We start from the raw sequence: 8,556 nt of genomic DNA on the forward strand, positions 1-8,556 counted from the left end.
CCACCTGTCTTTTACATACTATCATTCATTCACTTATTCAAAGTTAATTCTTTCATTGCCTCACTTACTCAACGAACACTTACTGGTAACGTTCTATGTTCCAGGCATGGGGCTAGACGCTAGAAATACAAAAAACAGTGAGACCTAGTTCTGTCTTTGAGGCAGTCACACCCTGGTTTATGGATAACTGTCTATCTATACATCTGGCACTGGATGGTCCTTTAATCCCTTATGATTTCAGAGCATGTTGTAGGTTACAAATAACTTATTTATCCTTACAAACATGTAGAGCCAGCTGAGGCTCAGAGTTATGAGACTTATCTAAAGTTACAGAGCTGGGAAGTACAGACTCAGGACTTCAACCTGCTTTTCTGATTCCCAATCTGAGGTCCTTTCCCCTTTTCTCCCTTTCTCTCCCTCCCCCTTCTTCTTTCTTTTACATATAATCATACTGATAATTAGATCACAAACAGGTACTTCCCTGGTGGTCCAGTGGTTAAATCTGCCTTCCAATGCAGGGAATGTGGGTTCAATCCCTGGGCAGGGAACTAAGATGCCACAAGCCCAAATTAGGGTAGTCACCAAGGAGAAGACACATAAAATGTAGACTGGGGGCTTCCCTGGTGGCGCAGTGGTTGAGAGTCTGCCTGCCAATGCAGGGGACACGGGTCTGTGCCCCGGTCCAGGAAGATCCCACATGCCACGGGGCAGCTAGGTCCGTGAGCCATGGCTGCTGAGCCTGCGCGTCCGGAGCCTGTGCTCCACAACGGAAGAGGCCACAACAGTGAGAGGCCCGCGTACTGCAAAAAAAAAAAAAAAAAGAATGAACTACTGATACATGCAACAACATGGATAATCTCAAAAGCTTTATACCAAGTGAAAGAAGGCAGGCACAAACTACCACACACTGTATGACTCCATTCATATGAAATTCTAGAGATGCAAAACTATAGTGACAGAAAGCAGATCAGTAGGTGACAGGAGCCAGATGAGGGAGAAGCGGCTGACTGCAAAAGGGAACAAAGAACGTTTCTGAGGGGAGGAAATGTTTTATGTCATGATTATGGTGGTGTTTACATGACTGTACCATTTGTGAAAATTCACTGTACCCTACACTTAAAATTGGTGAATTTTATTATATGTAAACTATACCTCAATAAAGCTGATTTTTAAAAATGCAATGTTTTATAATGCCCAAGACTGTGGCGGGATTGTGGGCAGACAGTGCAAGGGGCTGGAAGTTAGGAGGGTATAAGGAAATAACTCTTTCTCTTTTCTCAGGTGGCAAGTGTTCTTTTTTCCTTCCCTTAACCCTTGGGGCTGGGATGCTCCCTCCTCCAAGCCCCTCTCCCATGCAGTTCAGGCCAGTAGCAGCTCCTTCACCACAGTTCAAGGGTCACACTAGTTGATCACTAGCCCAGAAGAGATGCTTCTAAACCTTTTTTAAAAAAGCAGCTAACCCCCTTTTGCAAGCAAAGCCTTCTGTAGAACCTCACTATCTAAAACAGATAAAAGCAATGTCTTATTAGAATACATTTGTAAGTTCAACTTCATGATATCTCTGTATTATAAAATCATTCGATATCAACAAGCTTGTTCTGACAAACCCAAAAATTTTATACGTAGGACATTTGAGTGTATATATTTTTAAACTACTGTTTTAAAAATATTTAAAATATATTTAAAGTTTCTGGGTAAAAATGGTAGATTGAACACACGTATCTAATTTTGTTCTACTAAAAATATACTAAAACTATAGCAAAGGGATTTTTTTAAGGCATAAGTGCACAAAGACAGGGAAACAGGAGAGGAGACGAGCAAAATACTTTAGGAAGCTGTTAAGCATATGGATGAGTGGTTGCTGATAGACTAGAGAAGGATGAATCCTAAGGCAGAAGTGGGGCAACCATATGGCAAATGGAATTAGTTGTGCCAGATTGCTGACCACCCCAAGAAGGAAGTCCTAAAGATGTGACATCAGAGGTTCCCTGCAGTGAAGCTCTTGGAGACAAGCCCCACCCATGTACCTCAACCCACAGAGCACAAACGCTTCTCACTGGGATTTTGGTAACCCATCCTTAAATGTGAGCAGACGACCAGGGATTATAGGACCTTCAAGCAAAGAATCTAACATGAAAGAGATCAAAACCACAGAAAAAGAAATTTGGAGAAAACAGTGATTATGAAAGAGAAGAAAACTTAAACCATCATTAGTAGTGTCAGAGATAAGCTATTGCAACATTGAAACAAAATAATATGCTATAAAAAGGAATAGCTGGAGAACAAAAATAAAGTGAGAGTAATAAAAGTCTTTAAAATATTGAAAAACTCAGTAGAAGAATAGGAAGATTTGAGGAAATCTCCCAAAGACAAAGTAAAAAAGATGAAAAGTAGGAGAGAAAAACAAGAAATGAGAAGGACCAGTCCAGCAGATCCATCATCTGAATTATAGGAGTTCCAAAAAAGAAATAAGAAAGAAAATGGAAGTGAAGAAATCACTAGTGGGATGATTCAAGATTATTTCCCAGAAGTTAGGGGCACTGAGTGCCCAGCACTACAAATAGCTTCTCTAAGACATATCACTGCCATTTTAGAACACTGGAGACAAGGAGAGGTTCAGAGAGGGGGTAGAGCCCTTGCTCCACAACAAGAGAAGCCACTGCAACGAAGAGTAGCCCCCGCTCGCCACAGCTAGAGAAAGCCCACGCACAGCAACGATGACCCAACACAGCCAAAAATAAAAATAAATAAATAAGTAAATTAAAAAAAAACTGTAAAAATAAAATGTGACTGATAAAAGTTTATGGAACCTCTGAACCACTTCTGCTGTGCCTAGAGGTCTCAATAATAATGTTTGAAAACAACAGGACTAGGCCCTCATTTGAGGCCATCTAGGTATTACAATGAAAACCAGATGAAGTTTTGGAATTCCCTGGTGGTCCAGCGGTTAGGACTCCACCCTTCCACTACAGGGGGCATGGGTTCCATCCCTGGTTGGGGAGCTAAGATCCCCCCACGTCACAGGGCGCTGTCAAAAACAAAAACAAAACACCCACATGAAGTTTCTCTCTACGTCGGCCCCAAGAATGACTCTCTCTTCCTTTCCTCCCATTTGTCACCTTTAATTTAGGACTTCTACTTCGTATTGGTTGCTTTCCTACCACTCCCCTGCTAGACTCTAAGCGCCTTGGAATTGGACCCAGGTGAGACTTCTTTGTATCTTCAGGACCTAGCACAGTACCAAGCACGGAGCACAGGCTCGATTAAGTGTTAATAAATAAAGGAAAAAAGAAAAACCTTTACCCGGGCCTTGGACAGAAGGTGCTCGACCTTTCTGCACCCGTATGCCTGGAGCTCTGTAAGTTACTAGCCCTGAGACGTTCAGCAGTCATTAAATAGCTTTAGGCTATAATTCCCTTACCTGTACAACATAACATTTATCTCACATCTTTATTCCTAAAATAAATTGGGCCCCTCGCCTCACGATTTCACCACTTGGTGGGAGCCAAATCTCAAAAGAAGTAACTTTGGGGTCACGTAAGAAGCCCGTGTACGCCGCACAAGGGCAGGAGTTTCCCGGGATCTGTCTGCTTTTTTTCCCCACTGCTATTTGCCCAGTGCCTGGAACACTTCCTGGCACATAACAGGTGCTCAGTAGTTGTTGAATGAGTGAATTAAAGTGCTAAAAATACGCATCGAACCAAAAAAACGCTCTGTGAAGCGCAAAGATATCCCTACATTCGGAATGAATACTTGGGTCCAGCCTCTGGTCCTGGGAGCGAGCGCGTGGGACCCAGCCGCTCCGCGCGCCCTTGCAGTCGAGCCGCGAAGGCGGAGAAGCGGCGGGCCGAGGTCTGGAGGCGGCCGGCGGGAAGGGTGGGAAGGGCGGGAAGGCAGGAGAGTCGCGGGCGCGCGCTGAAGGGTCGGCACCCAAACTCAGGCCGCGAACCGCAGCCTGGCGTCGGCCCTCCGGCCGTCACTCAGAGCGCGGAGCGGGCGTGCCCCGCGTCCCGCCCCCCGGTAGGCGGACCCCGGACCAGGAGGCGCAGGGGCGGGGCCTTGCTCTCCGCGCCGGGGGTGGGGCCGGGCCGGGGCTCTCTGGGCCGGTGGAGGACCCGGCTGGTCGGCGGGAGCGACCGGAGCCCCGGCCACCAGGGCGTGCGACCCCCCACTGGCCCCGCCTTCCCGGCTGCGGCCGGCCAATCAGAGCGGCTTTTACTGGTGGGTGGGCCGAGCCGGCCCAGCTGCTCGGAGGCTCTGGCATGGTAACGTCCCCGCGCGGGTGTGGAGGGTCCTGGGTCGGTCCCACAGCGCCCCCGGCGGCCCGGGCCTGGGCCGGGGGGGCGGGGAGGCCGCCGGGGGTACCCGGGACCCCGGGGCAGAGCTAGGGGAATGAGGGGTTAGGGAGAGAAGCCAGGGAGGGGGGGAGGGGGCGGGGATTTGGGGGAGAAGGGGCGGGGGAGGCCATGATGGAGGATGGCGGAGGGTGGGGGTGTTGAGGGGAACTAGGGTTGCGGGACTGGGTGAGGAGGAGCAAGGGATGAAGCGAAGAGTGCGTTCGTGGAGAAAGGTCGAGAAAGAAGAGGGGGCGAGAGATGTGGGAACCGGTGGACTAGGGGAAAGCTGGGGGCCACAGTTTCCCCCCTGGGATATTTGGCGTGCGACATGCCCCTTACCCAGACTCAGTGCTTGAACCCTTTGGGAGCCCTGGGTGCCCCATAAGACCTCTTGGAGACCCCCTCCTTCATTTCCCCGCATTGTCTCCTGAGGTGAGGAGGGGGCATTGTTTCCTGAGGAAAGAGAGGCTTCCGGCCCCCACGCAGTGCTGGACAGTCCAAGAAATGGGAGAGCAGAGGCTCCTTGGTCCCAATCCTGGCTCTGCCGTCAACAAACTCTGTAACAACTCTGTGTGACCTTGGGCAAGTCACTACCTTTCTTTGGGCCTCAGATTTCCTATCGATTAAAAAAAAAAAAAGGATGCATGGGAATGACATCCTAGATCTCTTTCTGCTCCAAAACGGGGGGGTTCTTGAGAGAGTTCAGGAGAATGGGTTCTAGGACGTCGGGAAGCAAAAGAAAGACGAAGATGGAGGCTAGGCCTTCAGCTGGGGCTGCAGGAAATCCCCAGGGATGTGGGGGGATGGTAGGCACAAAGCAAGGATGGGGCAGGCTAGCCAGCGCCTCTGGAATCCTGTTGGAGGGATGGGAGAACTCTAAGTAGAGGAGGGGTTGAGACCTAACCCAAGAAAGATGAAGACCAGAAGTAACATTCTGTTCATCAGAAGGAGAGTGATGAGATGGCAGGATCAGAGAGAAGCAACGGAAGGTATTTTCTAGTATCTTTGGGGAGCAGGAGGAATAATGAGGCTGGTACAGGGGAGTGGGGACTAGAATGGTTTCGAAAACAGGGAGGGAGAGGCTGGTGCTGTTTGGGGCAGCTGAAGAAGGGCAGCAGGTAGATAATTAGAGCACAGGGTAATCAGCTGGTCTCTCAGTCTCCATGATACTTTTCTTTTTGATGATGGCCACCTCCTTCTGAGAGGTGTGCCTCCCAGCCTTCATTTTCCAGCACAAATCCCTTCAGGGAGTGAGCTAGACCTGGCCAACCTTGGGATCCCCTGGCTGTCTGAGGATTTCAGGATTGTGTGAGGATTGGGGTAAAAAAGAAAAGAGGAGAATGAATTTGAATGTGAGAAATACCTGTGGCACTATTGTCTTTGCTGGGAGGCCACTTCGGGGTCAGACTGCTTGGATTCCAAACTTGCCTCTGCCATTTAATCTCTTGGAACCTTGGTCAAGTTACTTGATCTCTCCGAACCTCAGTTTCTTTATCTGTAAAATGGGGATAATAACCTCTAATATAATTGCAAGGATTAAACGAGTGTTTGGCATGGTATCTGGCTCATAATAAGCGCTCAGTAAATGTTATTTTTCCCTCTTTCCATTCTCTTCCTTCTGTCTCTCCAGTCTTCTCCTTTTCTCGTTTTGTTCTTTCTTCTGAATCTTCAGTTCTGAGATGCCCCTCAGATGTGGGGGCTGAGAAAAACTGATTGTATCTGTCGGGGCCAAGGGTGGTGGGGTGTTGGGGGAAATCCTCCAACTGGCCCAGGTGAACACATGATGATCAGATGATCAGTTATCTCTTCACTGTCTGTCCCCAGCCTACAAATGTGTTTTTGTTCCAGGGAAGACACATGATCTGCTTCTCTTTCAGCCCCCTTTCCTATATCCCTCTATCATACAAGTTACGTCTTCAGATTCTCACACAGAAATATAATAAGACCTGAAGTTGCATAGGCACTGCAGCAAGTGAGATAGGGGCAGGGGTGTTTCAGGAAAGAAAGGCTGCACGTCACACAGGGGAGGCTCAGGGAAGGGAGGGCTTTGGAAGTTCCATAGTAATTTATGTTCATTCCATTGCTGTGTCCTCTCTGGGGAACTGTCCAAAACAGGCTAGTGTCTGGATTCTGGCCAGGGGTCTCCATTCCAAGTTAAAGATGGTCATATACAGTAAGTTTTTAAAATTGTTTAGGTTTTCCCGTGCCAGTATTTGGTTCTAGTTCACTTTCCCCAGCCACACAGACCTCTGCCAAACTGCCTGTCTCTCACATCACGGTCAGCTTTTACCCAGAGAATTTATACAAATGTACCTGGGTACATGTGCACACACATACACATTTGTCTGTTTTAGGATATTCCAGTATGCAAAAATAAGTTAAGGGGTGAGTCTGCATCTTATCACAGCACTTTGTGTGCAGGGCCCTGACTAGACACTTCAGAGGAGGCTTAAAAGGAGAAAACGCAATCCCTAAATGTAGGGAAATCCCCACCTGAGTAGGGAGACAGGCAGTCCCATGTGAAACACCCAGCAAGCATCCACAGAGTAGCATGTCACTCTGTGCAAAGTAGTGTAGCATTTATCCTGAGGTAGGAGTGTGTGTATGTGTGGAGGATAGTCATAAAGGTAACCTGAAGGAGGTGACTATTGGATCATCTTGAACAAAATAAGAGACAAAGAATAAAAGAAACACATGGAGTAATCTAACAGTTTGTGCAAAGAGGAGGAGGGGAGCCATTGAGTCAGGGTGAGCCAAGAGGAGTGTGGGATGGGTCTTGTTTAAAGGCTTTGAATGAGATGAGATGAGAGATTCTGTAGGGTGGGCAATAGGGACCCACCACTGGTTTTCAAGCAAGAAAATGTTGGAACCTTCCCAGTTTAACCACATGGGTCTCAGGGGATATGCTAGAGTGAGGAAAACAGAACTGCTTCCTGTGGTAAGGACTGTGCTTTTAAGGGAGTAGGGCTAGAGGGCAGATTGGATCCAGCCCTGGGACCAATTAGTCCCCCTTAGTTTTTTATCTGAAAAATGAGGACTGCCTAGGGTGGTTGCCAGCATCCTCTCCAGCTCTGACATTCTGTGTTCCCTGAATAACTGCTAGACCTTAAGATGGCTTTGTTTTGTGGTATTTGCCAAGACCATTCAGTCAGTAAGTCAAGAAATAATAGCACATACTGTGTGCCAATAGGGGGTGGTGAGGAAAATACAATGGTCATAGGATATTGGAGTAAGCAAAAACAGTCCCTGCCCCTTAGAGTTTTCAGCCTAGTGGAGGTGCCAGATATTTCATTGATTCTAAGACTCACATTTTAACATTTCTGAAGTCAAGATGCATCTTAAAATCAGTGGAGTATCATAATTTAATTGGCAGCATTTGTTTTTTATTAGTGCCACATAAAATAAGAATACAATCAGAATTGTACAAATAACTGTAAAATTCCAGTGGATAATTGCTGAAGGGGGAGGTAACATGGTATCTGAGTGTGTAAAAGAGGGCTCTGACTAGTCCGCTGGGTTGGAGAAAGGCATTCCTGAAGAAATGATGACTGCCAGATGTGAAGGATATGTAAGCGAGTTGTGTGGGCTTGGAAGGAAGATTGCCCCAGGCAGAGGTGGATGTCTGAGGTGGGAGGATTGAGAGAAGGAGCTTAGCATGGGTGAAGTAGGCAAGGCAGTTGGGAAGCAAACGTGCCACAGCCTCCCAGACCCATTAAAGAGTTTTAAGCAGGGGAGTAACATGTGTGGCCTGAGGTTGGAGTGGGTGTCGGGAGACCAGTCAAGAGGCCACTGAGGTAGGTCAGATGAAAAAAGAGGGGTGGTAGGGGTGGAGGAGGAAACGGAGAGAAATAGATGGATTCAAGAAATCTTTAGGAGGTAAAATTAACAGGACTCATTGATGTATTGACAAGAAAGAAGGAGGTGTGGTGAGTGACTCACAGATTTCTACCTTGGACAACTGTGTGAATGGTGGCACCAGTCTCTGAGATGGGCGACCCTGGAGCCTGGGAGGACCCAAAGATGGTTACGTAGCGTCTGGGAGGTTAGAGAGGATCCTGAGGCAGCTTGGGTGGGAAAGTGTGGCACAGAGAATTGGATTTCCTCCCATGTTGATTGGTTTCTGACTTCCAGGCGGAAGAAAGTTTCAGGGGGCAGGAGCAGGTCTGAATACAGGGCTTAGAATGTGTGATCCCTGAGAAAAGGTGATCCATGTTGGAGT

This window comes from Leucopleurus acutus (genome assembly GCF_964270905.1).
Source record: "Leucopleurus acutus genome assembly, chromosome: 11".
NCBI classification, from domain to species: domain Eukaryota; kingdom Metazoa; phylum Chordata; class Mammalia; order Artiodactyla; family Delphinidae; genus Leucopleurus; species Leucopleurus acutus.